Raw genomic sequence first — 23,020 nt, forward strand, 5'->3', positions numbered from 1 at the left:
CTAACGGACCTCAGGTGAGGACGAGCACCGAGCCCCACCCCGAGTGGAGCGGGGAAGGCCGGCTCCGCGGGGCGGTCTCCGCCCACGGTCGCCAACCACCGCTCCGGCGCGGCACCGCCCCCTGGTCCTTCACCCGCCCTGCCCGTCGCTCGGGACCTTCGCTCGGTTCCGCCGCAGCCTCGCGCCGGCCGGCGCCGAGACACGGACTGCGGTCAGAGGCACCCGGGAAGCCCGCGCCGCGCCCGTCGCAGCCGGGGCGTCGCCGGAAGTGACGCGCGTGCGTGGCGTGTGCGCCGGGAGGACGGGGCTGGCGGGCGGGGGCGGGGCGTGCGCGGGCCGAGCGCACCTCCGGGAGCGGCGCGGGCGGCGGCGGTGCGGACGGCGGCGGCCTCTGAGCAGGTAGGAGCGGGTCGCGGCCGTCGGTTCGCGCCGAGGGTGGGTCGCCCGGGCCGGGCCGTGGGTTCCGTCCCGGGCCGGGCCGTGGGTTCCGTCCCGCCGCTCGGGGCTCGGCCGGGGCGCCGCTGCCGGGTCGAGGCGGGCCCGGGCCTCGCCGCCTCCGGAGCGCTGCCCGGCGCCGGCGCCGGCGACCGAGGCCCGAGCGGCGGGACTGCGGAGGGGGCGCGCGGCGCCTGGGCGGGCTGCGTCCACCGGCCTCCGTCCATCTGCCTCCGCTGGCCCCCGCCGGTCCCCCGGGGCCGCTCGGAGTCCCTCCCGGAGTCGCGGAGCCGCCCAAGTTTGCGGGCAGCGGCTGGTCCCGCGCCGCCCTGCCTGACGCCGCCGCGGCGCCGGGCGACCGTGTGGCTGCCCCGGGGACCGGCGTTGGCAGGCCTGGGCAAGCTCTGGGTCGGCCGGTCCCCCGTGCGGGTGTCGCCAGCTCCTCTCCAAGTTCCGCAAACAGGGACGGGCCTCGCCGCCCTCCCCGCTCTCTGAGCCCGGTCCTCGCTGGGCTTCGTGAGGGTCCGTAGAGCGCGGCCGACTAGGGGGCGGGACGCCGCCGCGTCCGGGGCAGTGTTCAGTGGGAAAAGTGGGAGTGAGGGAGAGAGAGAGGGGAATGGAGAGAGGGACAGAGAGGGAGAGAGGGATAGAGAGAGGGACTGAGAGAGAGGGACAGAGGGAGAGGGAGAGAGATGGGGACAGAGAAGGAGAGGGATAGAGAGAGATGGAGAGGGAGAGAGGGACAGAGAGAGAGGGACAGAGAGAGGGAGAGAGAGATGGAGAGAGGGACAGAGGGAGAGGGAGAAGGAGAGAGAGATGGAGAGAGAGAAGGAGAGAGGGACAGAGAGGGAGAGGGAGGGAGGAGGACAGAGAGGGAGAGGGACAGAGAGAGATGGATAGGGAGAGAGATGGAGAGGGGGGACAGAGGGAGATGGAGAGAGGGAGAGGGGTAGAGAGAAGGAGAGAGGGAGGGAGGGAGAGAGATGGAGAAAGGAGATGGAGAGGAAAGGGAGATGGGGGGAGGGAGGGAGAGGGAAAGAGATGGAGAGAGGGAGGGAGAGAAAGGGAGAGAGGAAGAGGGAGAGTGAGGGAGATGGAGAGAGGAAAGAGATGGAGAGAGGAAAGGGAGGGGGAGGGAGAGAAATGGAGAGGGAGGGGGAGACAGAGAAAGAGGGAGACAGGGAGAGGGAGATGGAAGGCGGAGAGAGGGAAGGAGGGAGGGGGAGATGGATGAAAGGAGGGAGAGGGAGGGAGAGAGGGAGATGGGGGGGAAAAGAGGGAGATGGGGGAAAGATGAAGATGGAGGGAGATGGAGAGAAAGAGTGAGGGAGGGAGAGGGACAAGGGGCACAGGGTAGGGAGAGAAGGAGAGAGAGAGATGGTCCTGGGGATCAGATCCAGGGCTTGGCTTGCAAGTGCTCTACCACTTAGTTATATTCAGTTGCCCAGTCTAGTTTCCAGCTTGTGATATTCCTGCTTCAGCTTCCTAGGTAGTTGGAATTACAGATATGAGAAAAGTTTTCAATCAATATGAAGAGCTAAGATCCTATCTTCATTTATGTATGTCAGTCTTTGGCTAGAGACGTAGAATTGCAGTCTTCACTGTGTGAGTTTAATTTCTGGCACATGTGTTTTTATTGGCTGTAAAATAAGCATCTCCAGCAGAGATGATCCATTCCTAGGATGTAGGGGAGCTACCTATGTAACCTAACACTGGTGACTCAGAGTACAAATGCTACTAAGTGGTTTTTAGATGGTCAATAAAGTTGTCACACAAAAAACAAGGCTTTCACGGTGGAGACCAAGCATTTTGCATGTCTTATTAGATGCTCATCTGTATCATAAGGCACTTCAGAAAATTATGTGGTATTTCACATGGCTGAAACACCCTGAATAATCTAGACCGCTGTTAAATATGAGAAGCAACAAGAGCTGACCTGTCTTTATCCCTCAGAATATTATTTAACTAGTGTTTTGTTTGAAGTTTGGACAAAGCTCCTAAAATGCTTTTTTAAAAAAGGCTTGTACTTTTATGATGCTGTTTCACCTTCTCTGTGAGATTCCTGGTTGGTTGGTTTTGATATCTGGGATTGAACTCAAGGGCACTTAGTCACTGAACCACATCCCTGATCCTTTTTAAATATTTTATTTAGAGACAGGGTCTCACTAAGTTGCTTAGGGCTTCACTGAATTCTGAGGCTGGCTTGAACTCACAATCCTCCTGCCTTAACCTCCCAAGCTGCTGGGATTATAGGCATGTGCCACCATGCCCCGTGAGATTCCTGTTTTCGATGACGATGAAGTTACTGCCAAAGTAACTTTATAATAGAACACTTTTTACTTATTTCTGGTAGCACAGTTCGCTCATTTGTGGTCACTAGGAGGACCAGTGACCATGATTATGATCAACTAATAACTTGTAGCTAAAGGTCAGGAGTTTTAATCAGAATGATAAGCATATGTACATTCATGAATACATAAAATATTACATACTGAAGGAATCTTGCATTTTTTTCTTTAAAAAAAAAAGGTGTGTGTGTGTGTATGGAACTGGGGATGGAACTCAGGGTCTTTCAAATACTACACAAGTGCTCTACCTCTGAGCTGCATCTCCAGCTCTGCATCTTAAGCTTTTTAAAATTTACTCCAAACGGCTGTAAGGAGATTGTTGAATCCCTGAGCCTGGACTCTAAATTTTGTGCTGCCTCACTCACTAAGGGTGGTAGCATCCTCTGTGCTAGGTATAGGTAAAGCAGAAGAAATTGTACAAACACTTTGTGAGGGATAGGGTTGTATAGCTCAGTGGTAGAGCTCTGGCCTAGCATGTGTAAGGCACTGGGTTTGATCCTCAGCACCATACAAAAATAAAGGTATTGTGTCTATCTACAACTAAAAAATATCTTATTTACTTATTTTTTTTGTGTGTGACAAGGTATCATTCTGTTGCCCAGGCTGACCTTAAACTTGTGATTTTCCTGCCTTAGCCTCCTGAATAGCTGGGATTACAGGAAATGCTGCAGCACCCAGCTTTATAAACCACTTCTTTTTTTCTTTTAAATTGGTACCAGGGATTGAACCCCTGGGGATGCTTAACCACTGAGCCACATCATCAGTCCTTTTTATTTTTTGTTTTGAGGAAGGGTCTCACTGTGTTGCTTAGGGCCTCAGTAAATTGTTGAGACTGGCTTTGACCTTGTGTACCTCCTGCCTCAGCCTCTTGAGCATATGGGATTACAGGCATATACCACCACGCCAGGTTTATGAACCACATTTGAAGCTAGCTTGTTCCATTCTCATTCAAAATAAGTACTCAATTTTAATTACATTTATGATGATTTTTGTCTATTTAAAAGTTAAGAATGGTTTTGGGGGCATTTTTACGTAAGGATGTAGCTACAGTTTTTTGTGTATTAAGTTAAAATGCCTAATGTGAGGGCTGGGGTTGTGACTCAGTGGTAGAGTGCTTACCTAGCACACTTGAGGCACTGGGTTCAATTCCCTGCACCACATAAAAATAAATAAACAAACAAACAAAGGTATTAAAAAATGACACCATGTTTTATTTATTTATTTATTTTTCTGGTTTTATACAAAGTATAGTCACACTAATTTGTGTCTTCATACGTGTACTTTGGATAATGATGTCCATCACATTTCACCATCATTTAAAAAAAGGCATAATGTGAAAGTTTTTATTTTTGTAGTTTATAATAGTTGTTCATTTTCTAATTTTAGACATAACATTTGCTAAAGTAGTTTTCTTTCCTTTATAAAGCACTTTGGAGCACATTTTAAAAATGCCTTTAGAACTCATAAAATGTTTATTGATAGAAAACAATGTCTTCTTGTGCTGTAATTTTTCTATCACTTCTACAACATCTTGTTCCAGAAAGGATTCAGAATGACTACAAGGGTATGTACAGCATACTGTTGGTGATGGATAGACAGCAGGGTGATACATTCAAGGCTGAGGGGAAGGTATGGTGGAGTGGGGAGTGAGCTCTACATCCAAGGTACTGGGACTGAAACCCTGCTTCCTAATAACACTTCACAGAGAAACAGTCATTAAGTGGTTCAGTGACCAAGAGGGAAGAGATGCCCATTTCTCCTTCAGGTTCCCAAAGGATAATAGCCCGGAAACTCCTCAGCTACATCCTCAGCAATGTAGCCCGTGTCCCCAAGGGCTGTGTTGCATTTTAGTAAACTCTGCTTTACCTCATTGTCCGTGTTGGTGACATGATATCAAAATGTAATTCAGTGAGAGCAGTTTTGTGTGGCAAAATAATGGGATCCATGTGTTTAGATCTAGAGATTGCTGAAGGATCTGGTTTAGATCACCTAGATAATGAGGTGTGCGGCACTCTTTTCAGACTACTGTCCATAAATATATTGTTTCCCAGTGGAGCTTCTATCATGAATTTATCAGCAGTGGGGTTTGAGTTGGTGCTTCCTGACAGTTCCTTGAGTACGTCTTTTTACGTTGTTAGTGGATCACAAAGCCATGGTTTATTATGCATTATCACCAGGGTTGTGGGGGGTGGAATGGAAGAGGCTGAAAGGATGTGTTTTTGAATGGAAGCCATCTCAAGTCCAGAGAGATGGGCTGAGGGAGCACTCAACAAGAGACCTAAAACTCATTTCTAGAAATAGGCCTGGGGATGTTAGCTCTAGCACAGAGCGCATTGGCGTGGAGAGCCTAGGGACCTATCATTAAGATGGGAACAGATTTATCCATCTTAAAGGAAACACAAGGCATTGGGTTTGTGTTTGCTCTGAGGAGCTAGCTGCCTTTCAGGTGAGGATAGTTCAAGTTTGTAGAATGCTGGCGTCACTCATTCTTACTCAGTGAACAGCGGGTGGGACAGTCCCTGCCTAAACCTAGCTATGGAACCTTGTGATTCCTTAATTGCATTTCCATAGAGCTCTTCACATTTTTTTTTAAAATGTGTTCCTGAAAAAGAGCTGGGCTTGTGACCAAAGTTTTGAGTAGGATCTTATAAGGAGAACACAGATAAAAATTACCAAAAGAGGGCTGGGGATGTGGCTCAAGCGGTAGTGTGCTCGCCTGGCATACGCGGGTCGCTGGGTTCAATCCTCAGCACCACATAAAAATAAAATAAAAATGTTATGTCCACCGAAAACTAAAAAATAAATATTAAAAAATTCTCTCTCTATCTTAAAAAAATTATCAAAAGAAAAAAAATCAAAATCAAAATTGTCTGCTAAGGAAATAGGTTGACTACAATTCTTCATAGGGACTGGGGTGTAGCTCACTGGTAAATTGGGTGCTTAGCATGCACAGAGCCCTGAGTTTGATCCCCAGCATCACATAAAAAGAAAAAGAAAAGCAAAATTCATCGTAATTGGTGTCTCAGGGTATGTCAGGCTTCTGCTTAGCAGATTGGGTTGTGTTTTCACTTTTGTAAGTATGTTAGCCATGGCAGTCGAATAAATGTGTAGGTTTTATCTAGAGCATCAAATGTACAGTCTTAATACTGTGAGAAATAAATGGCCGAGTGCTTTCACACCCACGTGTTAATTGTTGATGTTCCTTCCCCCAGGAATAGAATGTTTATCACAGAGGCAATATTGACATTGCCTTTTTGGTTTTTTTGTGGGATTGAACTCATGGGCACTGGACCATTGAGCCACATCCCCAATCCTATTTTGTGTTTTGTTTAGAGACAGGGTCTCACTGAGTTGCCTAGTACCTTGCTTTTGCTGAAGCTGGCATTGAATTCCTGTCTCAGCCTCTCCAGCCACTGGGTTATGGGCATGTGCCATCACACTCTGCTTTGACATTGCCTTTTAAAGTCTTTTTAATATCATCTGTATTAAGTAGATACAACTTTCTACCATGAACCTGCTTTTATTCTTCTATATATTTGGAAAGAAATTAATTTTTTGGTACTCATAAGTGCATCTGTAGGGTGTAGGCTGTTGCCTTAAAGAGTTTTTGCCTTGTCAATACTCTAATTAAAAATACATGTATTTCTCAAACACTGTTATATATACTATAAACATGAGTATACAGTGTATGTCTAGACCCGTGTATTTACACACACATAAACAACCTTACTTGAGAAATAGGTTTAGATTTTTGAAGTTAAGGTTCTCATATTTTGATAGAAAAACTAATCAGCAGGTTGAATTTCAAGTCTAACCAGTTGTAGCCCCAAACATAAGCCAATAATGGTAATGAGTAGTGATTTTGCCATTTAGGTCAGGAGACACGTCAGTTTCAGTGCTTTAGCTGTACAACGCATGCCAGGCTAGCGTTCTACCACAAGCTATGTCCCAGCCTCCCAGTAGAATATATGCTGCATTCAAGGTGGATAGTTCTTTTCTTTTTGGGATAGGGAGTACTGGGGATTGAATTCAGTCAGGTACTACTGAGCCACATCCCCAGCCCTTTTTGTATTTTATTTAAAGACAGGGTCCCACTGAGTTGCAAGTGCCTTGCTGAGGCTGCCTTTGAACTTGCGATCCTCCTGACTCAGCCTCTCAAACCGCTGGGATTACTGGTGTGCACCACTGCGCCTGGCTCCACCCCATTTTTATTTTAGGCAGGGTCTTGCAAAGTTACAAATGTTGGCCTTGAATTTGCCACCTTCCTGCCTCAGCTTCCTGAGTTGCTGCAATTATGAGAGGACACTTCCTCCTAACCCCCTGAATATTGTGTTAGTTTTTCTCTTTCCTTTAGTTTGGATACAGTTTAATGACTCCTGTTCCAGTTACTAAATCTCTCTTTCGCTATATCTGGTCTGCTGTAAATGTGCCCTTCGAATTAAAAAAAAAAATACTTTTTTTTTTTTTAACTTCTATGGATTAAACCCAGGGTCTCAAGCATGCTAGGTAGATGCACTACCACTGAGCCAGCCCTGAATTCCTCATTTTAGTTCTTGTTTTTAGATCTAGAATTTCAGCTTGATTTTTGTGAATTCCAGTTCTCAGTTGAAATCCTTAGGACTTTTCCCCTATTTATTTGCAAGTTATACTAATCACTGTGGTTTAAAAGTCTTTGTGTCTGTGTTAGATTGAGCATTTTTCCTTTGGGTTTTCATTGTATGGATGCTGGACACTGGGGTACAGTGAGGCTCTAGGTGATGCCATTTCTTTTCCAGAGAGGAAATGACCTTTCCTCTTGCCAGCCAGAAAGTGAGATTGATGGCGATAGTACTGTTGGGGACTGAGCTGAGGTTGAGTTGTCGTGGATCTGATCGGGCTTTCACTCTGGTTTTCCCTTACCACCTAGCGAGTACCCCTCCACTTCAGCTGGCAGTTGGTGGGTTCACAAGGAGACTTCCCCTGGTGGCCTTGGTACTGTAGCTAATCTTTGTTTCCTGAGAATCTGAGATTGCTGGAGATTTCAGACTTTCAGTTTGGTTTTGAAGCCTTCCCTGTAGAGCTGCAGAATTTGGGTAAGTGCTTTCAGGGGAAAACCAGCTTGTATTAGGGTCAGGTATTCTATTTCTCTTTTCATTGGGTCTTAAACTCCTGAAGTCTTGATTTTTCTCTTCTAAAAGCTTTAGTCTGGATTCTCAGGTTTTGCCCTGGAGTTAGTAGTCATCCTTAGGGTGGGGAAGTAGCTGCAGAGTGTCATCTGGTTTCTTTGCAGCCCCTGTCTTTCTGGAATCCAGACCCCTCTGCTGTTGGTGGTTTCCGTAGCACTCTGGTGCCCTTAAACACAGGTTTCTAAAGTGTATCTAGTTCCCTAGTTCTCAGCAGGAGTGCACGTCTGCACAGCTCCTATCATCTGCAGAAAAGGGAGTCTCCTAGAAATGAAGTCATGAGAAGAATCAAAGCTTTTCTTAATGTTGGTGCTTTCTTTTTAGCAGTGATTTTTATCGGTGATTCCCAGTAGCATCCCCTGGAAACTTGTTAAATTCAGATCCTCAGATCCACTGAATTAGAACTGGGGTTGGACAAAGGGCTGTTTAAACAGGTCTTCCAGGTGTCAGTGATAATGGTAAAGTTTGAGAAACCACTGCTTTATGAGTTCATTGCTAGAAAACATATTGAGTGCCCACTCTTCCTGGCATCTCTGAGTGCCTGTGAACACAGTCAACCTGTGAGCAGGTGATGGTGGTAGCGCATGAGTGTTGTAACAGCTGTGTTCATAAGCACTGTAGGAACCAGAGTGAAGTATTCTGCCAGCGAGGAGAACAGCTGGATGTTATTGAACAGGGTGGGGTTTGCAGGTGGACAAACAGAAAGATATTCAAGGTGTGTTCATAAGTAAGATGGCCATGCAGTTTATTATCCGAAGGAGGTCACTTTGGAGGCTCAAAGGAGGGATAGCTTTAATTGGGAGATGTGATGGCCTCATTGTGAAGATTAAGTGATGCTGTGAATCCATAGTTGTATGCAAAATTGTGGAAGAATCATTTATTTTAATTATTTTTATTATTCTAATATTTTTAGTTGTAGGTGGCCACAATACCTTTATTTTTTTTTAAAGAGAGAGTGAGAGAGGAGAGAGAGAGATTTTTTTTTTTTTTTTTTTTTTTTTTAGTGAGAGAGGGGAGAGAGAGAGAATTTTTTAATATTTATTTTTTAGTTCTCGGCGGACACAACATCTTTGTTGGTATGTGGTGCTGAGGATTGAACCCGGGCTGCACGAGTGCCGGCGAGCGCTCTACCGCTTGAGCCACATCCCCAGCCCCAATACCTTTATTTTATTTGTTTATTTATATATGGTGCTGAAGATTGAACCCAGGACCTCACACGTGCGAGGCAAGCACTCTACCACTGAGCAACACCCTAGTCCTCTTAATTATTGTAGAGTCCACAGTTCCTATTGGATGGTGTATTATCTTCCTAGCATTGCCATAACAGTTTACCATAAACTGGTAGACTTAAAACAATAAATTTATTATTTCATAGTTCTGAGGGTTAGAAATCTAAAATTAAGGTATTAACAGGGCCATGCTGCCTCTAACAGTGCTGGAGAATTGGAGTTTCACCACAGTCTCTGCCGGCAGGGCCACACGACCTTCTCCTCTCTGGGTCTGTGTGCCTCTCGAGGCCTTCCTATAAGGATATCAGTCATTAGATTTGGGGACCACCCTTATGCAGGAAGGCCTTACTCATAGGTTCCTAGGGTTAGGACTTAAGCTTGTCTTTTGGGGGGACATAATTCAACTACAACAGATGGGGTAGATTTAGCAGCTTTTGATGGTTTCTGCAACTTAATTGGTGTTAAGTCTTCATAACTTTCTTCATAGCATTTAAGAAAGTTTATTTTACTGACTGACTTGTGTATTTAATATTCAGAAAAGTACATTTCTTTATCATTAATCAAAATGTCGATATTTAATATAGATTATTTTTTCAGTTTTAGTTTTGATTGTATCATTTTGTATTGGCATGTTTAAGTCCAATTTCTCAAATAGTATATCAAACTTGTTTTTTTTCACGTGTAGTAATTAGTAGTTCATAATTCATAAATAAGGTGGTAAGTATGGATTGTAGTGGGGCTTTTTTTGTGTGTGTTGTTACTGGGCATTCTAGGCAGGCATTTACCACTGAGCTATTACCCCAGTCTATCTTGCTATTTCCCAGGCTGGTCTCGAACTTGGGATCTTCCTGCTTCAGCCTCCTGAGTAGCTGGAATTACAGACATGCACCACTGAGCTAGCTCTTGATTTTCGTTTTGTGGTAACCCTTTTGTAGCATGGTTGCCAGTCCAGCTTAGAAGAATGTCATTTTGCCGTCTGTATTTTGTGTATTAGATACAAGGCTTTTCTCGGCAGCTTAACACACAATATGCATATTTATTTGATTGTGCCTTCGAATGAATCTGAATAAGTTCATTTTGAGTCCAGGGCGTTTTGTACATGTGTGAGATCTGTATCACTTCACTGAGCCATAAAGGCTGCAGCAAAGCTGAAGCCAAGATATAATTGGGAAACCCAACTTATAATGGTGGAAACCCCTTCATGCATCCCAGTTTCTTGTTACTGTGGGTGGGGTTGAGAGTCCTGCTCTGAGCTGTTCTGCCTGGTACTTGGTGTGCTCAGCTTGTAGCCAGCCTGCTCAGCTGAAGAGGGCGTGGCTTAGCACCCTGGGAGACTCTGGTCTGGAACTCTTCAAGAATGCTGTGTGTGGGGCTGGGACTGTGGCTCAGCGGTAGAGCACTCGCCTAGCACAGGCGGGGCCCGGGTTCGATCCTCAGCACCACATAAAAATAAAAGTATTAAAAAAAAAAACAATTTAATCAACTTTGGGGCCTGGGGATGTGGCTCAAGCGGTAGCGCGCTCGCCTGGCATGCGTGCGGCCCGGGCAGCACCACATACCAACAAAGATGTTGTGTCCGCCGAGAACTAAAAAATAAATATTAAAAATTAAAAAAAAAAAAAAAGAATGCTGTGTGCTGGCTCAGCTCCTTCCAACAGCAGTGAACTCTGCAGCAGGTCCATTATCACTGGAAATTATTGGGGTGGACTAGTATTTGGATACTTTGTTTTGTTGTATTTAATGTTGAAACTCTAACAGGATTCTCCTTGTGACAATCAATGTAGTTTTGGAAGCAGTGCTTTCAGTGCTATGAAAGTGGGTAAACTTGGATACAGATTTGAAACACCAAGTCTCTTAAAACAATAAATTAAAAAATTCATTATATAGAAAAATGAGCAAAGAGTATGAACAGTTACTTTATTTGAAGAAAGGTACTGGCTCTAATAAATATCAATAAAAGTTGCTAACCTTTGTAGGAAAGTGCACATTGGAGCAGTTGGGGGTGGTGGGATGCAGCTCAGTAGCAGAGCACTTTCTCTGGATTTAGTCCCAGCACCCACAGGACAGAGGGAGCCCAGGAACAGGACTACTCGGAGCCCAGGAGCCAGTCAGACCCTGTCTCTTTAACACAAAAGCAGCCAGGTGTGGTGGTGCAGGCCTGTAATCCCAGCAGCCCCTGCGGCTCTGGAGGCTGAGGCAGGAAGATCATGAGTTCAAAGCCAGCCTCAGCAAAAGCCAGACACTAAGCAACTCAGTGAGACCCTGTTTCTAAAATAAAATACAAAATAGGGCTGGGGGTGTGGCTCAGTGGTCCAGTGCCCCTGAGTTTAATCCCCAGTATCAAAAAAGAAACAAGAAATATATATTTATATAGATATATATTTTTGCTTGTCACAGTGGCCCACAATTAAATTTAATAAAGCTACATTTACAAAATTGTAGGAAAGTGTACATTGTCTCCTATACTGTCTGATTCACTATTTGTGGGAAAGTAATTTTATCAGACCAATTTGGTGATGTATATCAAAATTCTAAATGTACATTCTCTTTACACTTCATTTCTATTTCTAGGAAGTTATTCAAGTTTTGTGACTGGTTTGTTCATGTCTTTGTCCTGCGTCACTGTCAGAGATTTATAAGTTATTTTTGTTAGCATTATTTCTACATATAATTAGATGACTTATCCTATTTATTTTTTTGTGTGTGTGTTTTGTTGCTAGTCTCCTTTGCCTTTCTATTTTTGGTTACAGGTGGGGCCTTTTTAAAATTAGACATTTCAGCTTATGTATTCAAATTTCATTTCCTTCTTGATTTTCCTGCAGCATGTAAGTGTAGATAATCTCACTCTTAGGAAGTTTTATGAATATGTAATTATAGTTATTTCCATCATTTTGTTTGTCTTTAAAAATTTTTCTTCCTTACGAAACCTGCAATTAATTTTGGGAGTATCAGTTTGCTGAGCAGTTAGGCCCAATTTTTTTTTTTTTCTGGTTTTGGGGTTAGAACCTAGGGGCACTTAATAAAGCCACATCCCCAGCCCTTTTTATTTTTTATTTTGATACAGGGTCTTGCTGAATTGCAGAGGCTGACCTTGAACTTGCACTCCTCCTAACACAGCCTCTGGAGTAGCTTCCGTTACAGGCTGGTGCAGCCAGATCTGGCTGATCTTGAATTTTTGATCCCACTGCTTCAGCCTACCAAATGACTGTGATCACAGGCATGAGCCACTGCCGCTAGCTGGCATGCCAGACTGTTTATTGAAAGTTTCCCCTTTTCCTCCTTCCTTTAATATTGTATTGCATATTACAGTACATTAGGATTCATTTTGGGGTAATCTATCCAGTAGTGATTTTCCAGGTCTCTTCCTTAGTTCGCACTATTTAACTAGTTTGCAGAAAATAAAAATTCAGGGGTAGAGAGGAAGAGCATGAGAAGAAGATTACCACTAAATAAGGAAGAGAGGTGGGAGGGAAAGGGAGGGAGAAGGGGAATTGCACCGAAGATGGAAGGAGACCCTCATCATTATACAGAATACATGTATGAACGATGTGAGGGGGGGAAAAAAAAGAAGTGTATCATATTAGATTAGATTGGGTAGAGAGAAGTGATGGGAAGGGAGGGGAGGGGAAGGGAGGAAAGGAAGGATAGCAGAATAAAATAGACATTATTATTGATATATATAATATATATATATATATATATATATGTGACTGTATGACCAATGTGATTCTGCAACCTGTACACTCAGAAAAATGAGAAATTATACCCCATCTGATTCAAATGTATGATATGTCAAGATCATTGTACTGTCATGTGTATCTAATTAAAACAAATAAAAAAGTTAAAAAAGAAAAAGAAAATTAAAAATTCAGAAAGTAAAATTAACTGAGAAAATTTCTTTAATCTGTTTTTATTGCTGATGAAACATGGAGTCATTTTGTCAAGTTCCAAAAAGTCTGTGGGATTTTCATTTTTATTGTCATTTGTAGTACTGTACATTTTGGATTTGTCATTTTTTTATAACAGTTTTTTCAGACTATTACGGTATATCTTACCATTTATTCAAGTCTTCTTTATATCAATATTTTTAATGTAGAGCACAAAATTTCCTCATATTTCTTGGGGCTGCATGCAGTGGCACATGCCTTTAATCCCAGCAGCTCTGGAGACTGAGGCAGGAGGATCCCAAATTCAAAGCCAGCCTCAGCAACTTAGCAAGGCCTTGTATCAAAATGGAGGGGGGGGGGAGAGCTGGGAATGAGGCTCAGTGGTAAAAGCACTCCTGGTTAAATCCCTGGTATCGAAAAATTAATTAATTAATCCTTGGGTGTTTATAGATGCTAGTGAATGAGATCTCTTTATATATTCTCACTTGCTATCTGACTATTTAAAAAATCCCATAGATTTCATGTACACATGTAGTATATTTCTCATAAACATGAATTCATGACATTTAGCAATTTTAAAATTAGCTCCTCTTTGCTAATTTTTAATAGTGTTTCTTTTTTCTGGCCTTCTAGAGTCATATCCCCAGTACTGGACAGCAAGCTCACAAGGATTGAAACTTGTGTGTGTGTGTCCCAGCTGCTGCCATGTAGTAGTAAGTTAGTGCACAGACATTTGTGGAAGGATAAGCAAACACTGCAAGAACATGGGGGCCAGTGTTAACAGTGATTGTCTTTTCAAATTTTCTGTATTAGGTTTTTTTTAATAGTGTCATTTTTTACTTATAAACTGGAAAAAAATAAATTTAAGGAAATAATGTTTTTTCATTTCTTAACCGAGATCAAAGGATGATTTATCATGTTGCTAGAGTTGATTGGATGTTTTATGTAAAACCCAAATGAACTACCCAGAGGAATGACTGTGACCATCTGGTAGTGAGCCCTGGAACAGGAAGCAGGACTCACCTGGAAGGAAGGACGGTGGGAAGCTACAGAAACCCACTGCTTCTTTTGTTTTTGTTTTTGTTTTTTAATCAAAGCTATTGGAGAGTGTGCCAAACTGGAACTGGATGTGGCCTCTGTGGCCTCCTTTTTGGAAGCAGCAATATTAGTAGTTTACTCTGGATTGTGATCCTCTGACTAGATCTTCCTGCCCAGAAAATGAAGTTGACTCATCTGTTTGATCCCAGTGTTTTTTCTCTGACTTGACTTGGTCAAAGACAGAAGCAATACCATGTTTCTTTTTGAAGAAGTGAGTATGCTGTGTATCAGCTCTGAGCTGGGTGTCCTGACTGTCTGCTCTTCCCCACCACAGCTGAGCTGACACCACCACTGCATAGCCTTTCAAACGATGGCCTGCACTTTTGCTGGTAGCCTTGCTCTCTTTGTTTTCCATACTTTGAAGCAACAGAGTGATTGAGTAGTATGATCACTGGTCCAAATATTGGTATCTACTATCTATCTATCTGTCTATCTATCGTGGTGCTGGGGATTGAATCCAGGGCCTTGTACATGTGAGGCAAGCACTGTACCAACTGAGCTATATCCCCAGCCCCCTTTATTTAAAAAAAAAAAAAAAGTTTTAAGTGGGATTAAAAAACTTGCAAGTTTAGGATAATTGCAGATTCATTGGAAGTTGCAAAGATCAGAGAGAGTTCCTGTGTACTCTTTGACCTAGTTTCCCCCTAGGTATCAAATCTTACGTAACTGTAATACAGTACCAAAACCTAGAAGTTGAACCTTGTGCAATGGATGTATAGTTTCTTGCACATTTTTTCACATGCAGATTCTGTAACTACCACCATTGTCAAGATACAGAACTGTTTCAATACCGCAAAGACCCCTTTTGCCTTCATACCCTATGGTGTTGTTGCCCAGACTGAAGTTCTCACAGATTCTTCCGTTCCTGGCTGTGGTTTGTTGCAGCGAGAGGATTCAAAGGACCGACAATGAGCAGTGTACACTGAGCAGTCTGGAGGGTGCCCATCACGAGATTCATAATCTTCCCCAGTGGAGGCACCCAGGGCTTATGCACTTTCCACTGGGGAAGCTCAAGTCCACTTTTATTAGAGGTTATGCCTTTTAGTACAGATAATAGACTCTACTGGAAAACTAGCTTAAGAAAAAATGAAATGGTAGGGGTTCAGAACTAGGGATTGAAACCACTCAGGGCCTGCAAAGTTGTTTCCTTCTGCCATTTTTTTTTTTTTTCTGTTTCTTGGCATATGTCTCTTCACTCTGCAGACCAGCTGTACTGTTTCTCAGTTGTTTGGTGGAAGATGGTCATACTACACAACACTCCCATCACTCAGGAGAATAGCTGCCACTTAGTCACACTACTAAAACTCCAAGGGAGTAATTACCCTAGTTTGACTCAAGTGTCCACTTCTGTTGTATTAAGCTGTGGCCCTGAAGTTCGGGCTGGGTGCCTCACACAGACATGCCTGCTGATGGCTTATCTTTGCAGATTAGAGAACAGTTTCCTGGTAAAAGGGAGGTTGTTGGCACATGTGCTAAGCAGATTCCCCCAGATGTGTCCATTTTAGTGACATAGACCTGTGCCATGGTATATGTAGTATAAAATTTAAAACTTTTTTTTAAAAGGTAACTTTTTAAAGTTGTCAATGGACCTTTTTTTAAATGCAGTGCTGAAGATCGAATCCTAGTGCCTCACACGTGCTAGGCAAGTGCTCTACCAGTGAGCTACAACCCCAGCCTAAAATTTAAAACTTAACGGTATAAGGGAAAAGTAGATACTACCTCTGCCCATTCTTTTTGGAAGGGAAAAATGGGACCACAGGATGACAGTGGTGAGATTTGCTCAGACTTTCAAAATGCTTTGATGGAACTGAAGACTTAGTATCCTAAGTTTAAGTTTTAGTGATATCTCTGCAACTTACTACTTTGGGGGTTGGATAAGCCATGACTTTTCAGTGTCAGTGTCTTCATCAGTTATCATATAGGATAAAGTGGATTTTTTTTTGAGGTTCATGAATCCAGGGCCTTGTGCATGCTAGGCAAGAGCTCTAGCCCTGAGCTACATACCCATTCCTTTTAATTTATATTTACTGTGAGACAAGGGTCTCTCTAGGTTGCTCAGGCTGACCTCTAACTTGCCATTCTCCTCTCTTAGCCTCCAGAGTACCTGGGATTATAGACCTCCACCAACCACCATACCTGACTAAGTAAATGGTCTTTTAAGTTTCTTCAGCTTAACCTAGTTCTCTATTCCATTTTCTTTCTTTCTGCCTCAACTTAATCTATATGTGGCTTGTGTGTTAGGTCTGAATCCTGTCCTTGGAGAGCTTTAACCTCCCAAGTATTTGTAAACTTGAATATTCCCCCTAATGAAAGGAAAAGAAAGGTGTGTGGGAGAATCTTGTGAAAATTGAAGGGAGATCAGTAGAACAGAGGGAAGGAAAGGAGAAATACTGGGGAATGTTATTGGCCAAATTATATTATTAAATTGTGCATGTGTATGAATATGTAGCAACAAATCTCACCACTGTGTACATTTGTAATGCACTGATAAAAAGTGTGTGAGGGAAAAATCACTGGTGCATTGTATAGAGCACGCATATATCAGTAGAACTGTTATCAGTAAAACTGTTCAAATAAAATCTAGAAAAAGTTCTCCCTAAAGTTCTCCGTTGTGCCGGCACATTGGCCCATGCTTGTAATCCCAGCGTCTTGGGAGGCTGAAGCAGGAGGATCATGAATTTAAAGCCAGCCTCAGCAAAAGTGAGGTGTTAAGCAGCTCTTTGAGACCCTGTGAGTTCAATCCCCAGTACCAAAACAACAAGAATAACAACAACAACAACAAACTCCTTTGCTCTGCCATGTCTCATTAGCTAATTTACAGATCCTACCTCCAGAGTGGGTTACCATTCCTCCATTTCCACGCCTAATTGTATTACCTCTCTTGGTTACAGTTGCTTATTAATCAGCATCCCTGTTTCTTGTTCGATACATCTCCCCAATCCAGAAATAGCCAGCCAAGGTTTTTAAAAAATTATAGTATAAAATTGATTTGGGGGACATATACAGTCTATCAATTTTTAAAGAATGTTCTTTTTAAAAATATTGTTTTAGTTGTGAGTGGACCTTTATTTTATTTACTTATACATGGTGCCAAGAATCGAACCTGGTGCCTCACACATACTAAGCAAGTGCTCTTCCACTGAGCTACCACCACAGTCTAGTCTTATCAATTTTAAAGTACAGATTTATGTAAATACCTCCACGATAGATACAGAACAGTTCCATCATCCCAAAAGACTTTTTGTACAGATTAGTCACATCTTCCTCCGATCTTAGTTCCTAAATGGAGTTGTAAAGTATGCAAACTGTTTTTCTTTTTAGTAGAAGAGATTGAACCCAGGGGAGCTCTACCACTGAGTCACATCCTCAGTTCCTTTTTTAATTAATTAATTAATTAATTTTTGAGACAGAGTCTCACTAAATTGCTGAGGTTCTTGCTAAGTTGTTGAGATGGTCCTTGAACTTGTGATCCTCCTGCCTCAGCCTCCGAGTCTCTGGAATTATAAGCAGGTGCCACCAAGTCCATCAGTATATAAATTTTTAAAACTGGCTGCTATGGTCTGAATTTTTTTCCATTTTTAAAATTTTAATTGAAAACAATTTTTTTTAGTTGTACACAACATCTTTATTTATTTATTATTCATTTATTTATTTATGGTGCTGAGGATTGAACCCAAGGGTCTTGCAGGTGTGAGGTGAGCGCTCTACCGCTGAGCCATAACTCCAGCCCCTTAATTTGTTATATGACAGCAGAATGCATTACAATTCACATTACACATATAGAGCACACTTTTTCATATCTATGGTTGTACACAGAGTAGAGTCACACCGTTCGTGGCTTCTACATGTACTTCGGGTAATGATGTCCATCTCATTACAGTGTCTCTCCTACCCCCAGGCCCCCTCCCTCCCTCCCTCCTCCCTCTCCTTTTCCCCTTTGCCCTATCTAGAGTTGATCTAATCCTCCCATGCCCCGCTATTATGAATCAGCATCCTTAAATCAGAGAAAACATTCAGAGTCCTAATCCTCAAGGTGATAGTAGGAGGTCTTTGAGAGAGAATTAGTTCTCAGGGGCCAAATCCTCAGAATTAGGTTACCTTTGTGAGACCCCTAAGAGGTAGCCGGTGTCCTGTCTGCTATGCAGGGGCACAGCCAGAAGCTCCTTCAGTGAGCAGACAGTGAATGTGCAGTGCAGCATCGTGACCTCGGCCTTCCTGGCTTCTACTATAGAAGTAAGTTCAGTTAGTTATGAGCTCCCCGTTAGTGGTGTTTGTTATAGCAGTCCAAGTCTCAGTGTAAAGCCTTGAGATTCTTTCAAATTGTTGAGTACATTGTTGTTCTTCATTTTATGAGCAGCATTCTATTGTATGGATGTTCACAGTTTATCCATTGAAGGATATTTTGGTTTCTTCTATTTTTTTGTGATCATAAATAATGCTACTATAAACATTTATGCACAAAATTTTACTTTTATTTATTTTCTTGAGGAAATAGTAATGGGATTGCTTAGTCTTATGATAAGTGCATGTTTTCCATAGTAGCTATAATATTTTACCTCCACTAGGAATGTGTGAAAGTTCTAGTAGCTCTTTATCTGTCACCACTCAGTATTGTCAGTATTTTTTGTTTTAGCCATTCTAATAGATGTGAGTGAGACCTTGATCTTTACTTTTTAAATTATTTTTTGTGTTCTGTGTACCGGACCTAGGGCCTTACGCTTGCTGGGTGAGGGCTCTACCACTCCCCAGCCCTGTGATGGGTTTAATTTATTTCTCTGATCACTCATAATGTTGGGTATCTGCCGCCCATATTGTAAAGAACAAGGAAGGGCTGGAGTTTATCCCTGCTTACCAGGAAAGGGTTGGCCTGCCAGTGTCGAGATGCTGGGAGAGACTGCTGGTCAGGGACAGAGGGCTTTATCACCCACAGAACTTCAGAACCAGCTTCTGTGTACAGACCCATGTGGGCAGTGTCACAGCTATGCAGCCTTAGGGAACCCCCATCTCATAGTGCAGGGCAGACAGACCCCCAGACTCTGGCCTGAAGACCCTGCGTTTGCTGTGCTGCAAGCAAGTGCCCTCTGCCCTGGAAGGAGATGCCTGGGTCTTGTAGGGAGGCTGGAGGAGAAGCTCTGTACAAAGGCCTCTCTCACAGAAATGCAGCAGGAAGGAAACCAACACGTGTATTTATTTGGTAAAGTGTCTATTTAAGTCTTTTTTGCTCATTTTTTAATTTAGTGGCTTTTTTTTTTATAATTGGAGTTTGAGGGTTTTTTCCTTTTGGTGGTGCTGGGGATGGAATCCAGAGCCTCCACATGCTAGGCAAGCCCTACCAGTGACTTGCATCCTCAGCCTAGGTTTGTTGTTGTTGTTTTTTAACATGTTCTGAATATGGAAGTTCTTTGTCAGATCTGTGACTTTTCTTCCAATTTGTACCCTGTCTTCATTTTTCTTGGCAGCGTCATTCATATAGCAGGAGAGTGTGTTAGACCATGATGCAAGAAAGACCACTGACTCCAATTAAAATCAAATTAAAGCAAGGTTATTATTTCGACCAGCTGGGCTGCCTTGCCCATCAAAATCGTGGGAGCCACGGACAGCGGCGGGGCTTCTTTGCAGCCCAGTTTTATAGCCCAAAAAGTTACACAAAAGGGGGTTACAGATAACAACACTCTGAGGAGCATAACACAAGTTTACATTTTTGCTGGCCCGGCATCAGAATTTATGGAGATCTTAGAGACTCAGAGAGGGTTGTTATCCAGCCAGGGAAGGCCAGAATTTATGAGGCGTCACTAAGGTTTAGGAAAGGGTTGTTATCTGGTCAGGGAAAACCGGACATGGGTGAGTTCAGGGCACGGGCAGGCATTCCAATCAGCTTTACAACATCAACTAATGGCCAGGCCATACAGACATCCTAATATTTTTACAGAAAACAGAAATGAATCCTTCATAACTTGTGACAAGCTGGCTTCTGCTCTAATGAGAGAACTAGGCTAGGTATATCAAGTGTTGTTTTGCTGTCAGGTTTGGGAGGTAAGCTCTGTGGATCGTGGCTCTAAAACCCTGCAGTGCTGTTTCCATCTAGTTCATACATGTGCTAGTCTGAGAGCTTTCTGCGTGGTGTGACTTCCAGTTTTGAAGTCTTTGATACTGAATAGCATCAGATCCATAAAGTAGCTTAGGGCTGAGCCCAGAAATTGCTTTCTTGAGTTCTTTGTCTCTGCAGTTTCTCATGTACTTTTTTTTTTAAACTGTTTTTGTAGCTGTAGGTGGACTGCATGCCTTCATTTTATGTGGTTCTGAGGATCCAGCCCAGTGCCTCACATGTGCTGGCAAGCGCTCTGCCACTCAGCCCCAGCCCCAGCCCACTCGTGTACTTTTTAACTCCCTATGTGCTCATCTTTTTTCCCCCTCTGTCCATAAAACTGTGAATTTAATTATCCCACTCTTCCATGAACCTCTGCATCTGTCTGCACTTCAGGGCCTAAGCAGTGGAAAGACAGTATGTGAAAATCCATGTTCTCCTTCCCCAGGGCTAGGCTCCTGCAGCAGCCGCTCACCTGCGGAAGACACGCCACAGGACTGTGTGGCTCTGTGGCTCACGAGGGGGACTGACAATAAAATGGAAAGCTCTCCTTATTTTCTCTGAATGTTTGGACTTGGCTTTCTCATGCTTTGAACCAGACTTGGAGGCTCTCTCCAACCCTACTCCCTATTTTTGAGTTGATTCAGTGATTCTGGAGAGGAAATTGGTATCTCATCAAGGTCTGGTGAAACTTTTTTTTTTTTTTTAAGATGGATGCAATGCCTTTATTTTTATGTGGTGCTGAGGCTCGAACCCAGGGCATGCTAGGCAAGCGCTCTACCACTGAGCCACAACCCCAGCCCCTGGTGAAACTTGGTCTTTATCCCCAATTCATCTCCTTTTTGCTTTTGAGCAAACCCTACAGGTTTTCTAGCTGGTCTAAGTCTGTGAAATCTCTCTCTCTCTCTCTCTCTCTCTCTCTCTCTCTCTCTCTCTCTCTCTCTCTGTCTCTCTGTAGGCACTGATGTCCATGTTCAGTTTTCTCCCCTATTCATTTGATGCCTGTTTCTTCTTGAGGTCACCCCTGAGTCTGAATACCTTAATGTGTAGCCAGTGTTTGTTGTTTATGCAGACAAACATTGAACTTGTGCTCAAACATCTCTAGCCAGGAAGGCTTCCAATGTGACGAGCAGAGCTGTATGTACACAGAGGAGATGAGGAAGAGCCCAGGAAAAATGGGCTGAGGGCCTCAAGTTTGAGTGCATTCCTGGGCTCACACACAAGTCATGAGCAGAGGGCGTTTGACTCATCTTCACAGTTGTCTCTGAGAAGAGGCTTCTTGGTCCTCACTTCATCATGCTGGAAGATGATCTCCATGTGTAGTTAGCGTCCCATCACTGCGACAGAATGCCCCAGACAGATAGCTTGTAAGAAGGAAAGGTTTATTTGGGCTCACAGGTTTGGATGTTTTCAGTTCAGGGTCAGCTGGCCTGTGGCAAGGTAGTACATGCTGGCAGGAGGGTGTGGCTGCCGGGAGCAACAAAGGGGGGCAGCCAGGGTCCCAGAGGCACACTTCAAAGGCACACTCCTAATGACCTCAGTCCTTCCCCCAGTCTCTACCAACTGAAGGTTTTGCCACCTCCCAGTAGTGCCACAGGCCCATGGGCCCTTGGAGACATTCAAGATTTATGTTTCAGCATCTTGTCTCTTGAGGTTCATATCTTAAAATAGAGCGATCCTCATGCTTTCCTCTTTGTGGGAGGCAGTAGGTCCAGGCTCTTCAGCCTGGGTTTGGAAGCTCGCAGTCTGGCTGCACTGCTGACCCTCTGTTCACCTCCTGCTTAGGCCACATCACTCGTGTTCCACTTGGCTTTCCTGTCTCTGAGCTCTATGTGAAAGATGTCCTTCCTGTCAGGATGTCCTGTCACTTACGTCACCTCTCCAAGACCTGCCAGGGTTCAGTTCAGGGTCTTTTCTGCCTGCCTGTGACCTTGAGCTTGGGAGAGCAGGGTCAGGGCCAGCAGGCGACTCTGCTGTGTGCAGGGTCAGTGCGAGGTGAGGGAGTCGGAGCGCTGGTGGAGCTGGGCTCTGGAGCTCCACTTGCACCTATTAGTGCAGGGAAAGGGACGGCCACGGGGTCTCGGTGGGAACGGGAGTTGGGGAGCAGTTCACCACGCAAGTGTGAGGCTCCGCACAAACAAGTCAGAACATGGTGGGGTAGGGAAAAGCACTGCGTTTGGAACTTCAGATTTCAAGTTATAACCCCAGCACGAGTGATCCTAGATGAGCACCTGATCCCATAAGCTTTGTTTCCTCAACTTCAAAATGGGAATGCTGTTTCCTTCGTTTTTTTGGTTTTTTAAGTACATGACACAAGTAGGTTTTCTACAACTATTTCTCCTTCTTTCTGAAGATCAGTTTTATTTCTTCCTGTGTGTCTGAGGAGGAAAAATGGCCCCCATCTTTAGGAATTCTTCAGTGGTCCCTGCTCACCCCCCTGATACTGCTCGCATGGTAACAGCAAGAAAAAAATAGGGACTGATAAAATGAATTAATAAAACAGCATTGGTAAGATCCAGTTGATTCCCAAAGGAGAGTGCTATGTGTTATGTAGGTTATGTTATAACCTACTATTGGGAAATAGTAGCTAGGCACATGGCACACGCCTGTAATCCCAGCTACTAGGGAAGCTGAGGCAGGAGGATTGTGAGTTCAAAGACTGCCTCAGCAACTTAGTGAGGCCATAATCAACTCAGCAAGACTCTGTTTCAAAATAAAATGTAAAAAAGGGCTGGGGACGTGGCTCAGTGGTTAAGCACCCTGGGTTCAATCCCTG

At 43.8% G+C, this 23,020-nt stretch overlaps 1 protein-coding gene across 1 annotated transcript in view; it reads left to right on the forward strand.

Annotated features, from left to right (window-relative positions):
• The first annotated feature begins 329 nt into the window (after positions 1 to 329).
• Rabgef1 (RAB guanine nucleotide exchange factor 1) overlaps positions 330 to 23,020 on the forward strand; it is a 60,691-nt gene continuing 38,000 nt past the window's right edge. The window contains exon 1 of the mRNA XM_026400351.2: positions 330 to 399. The gene's annotated coding sequence lies outside the window, so the exon portion shown is untranslated. The remainder of the gene's footprint in view (positions 400 to 23,020) is intronic.

This window comes from Urocitellus parryii, chromosome 9, assembly GCF_045843805.1.
Source record: "Urocitellus parryii isolate mUroPar1 chromosome 9, mUroPar1.hap1, whole genome shotgun sequence".
In the NCBI taxonomy this organism is placed as follows: domain Eukaryota; kingdom Metazoa; phylum Chordata; class Mammalia; order Rodentia; family Sciuridae; genus Urocitellus; species Urocitellus parryii.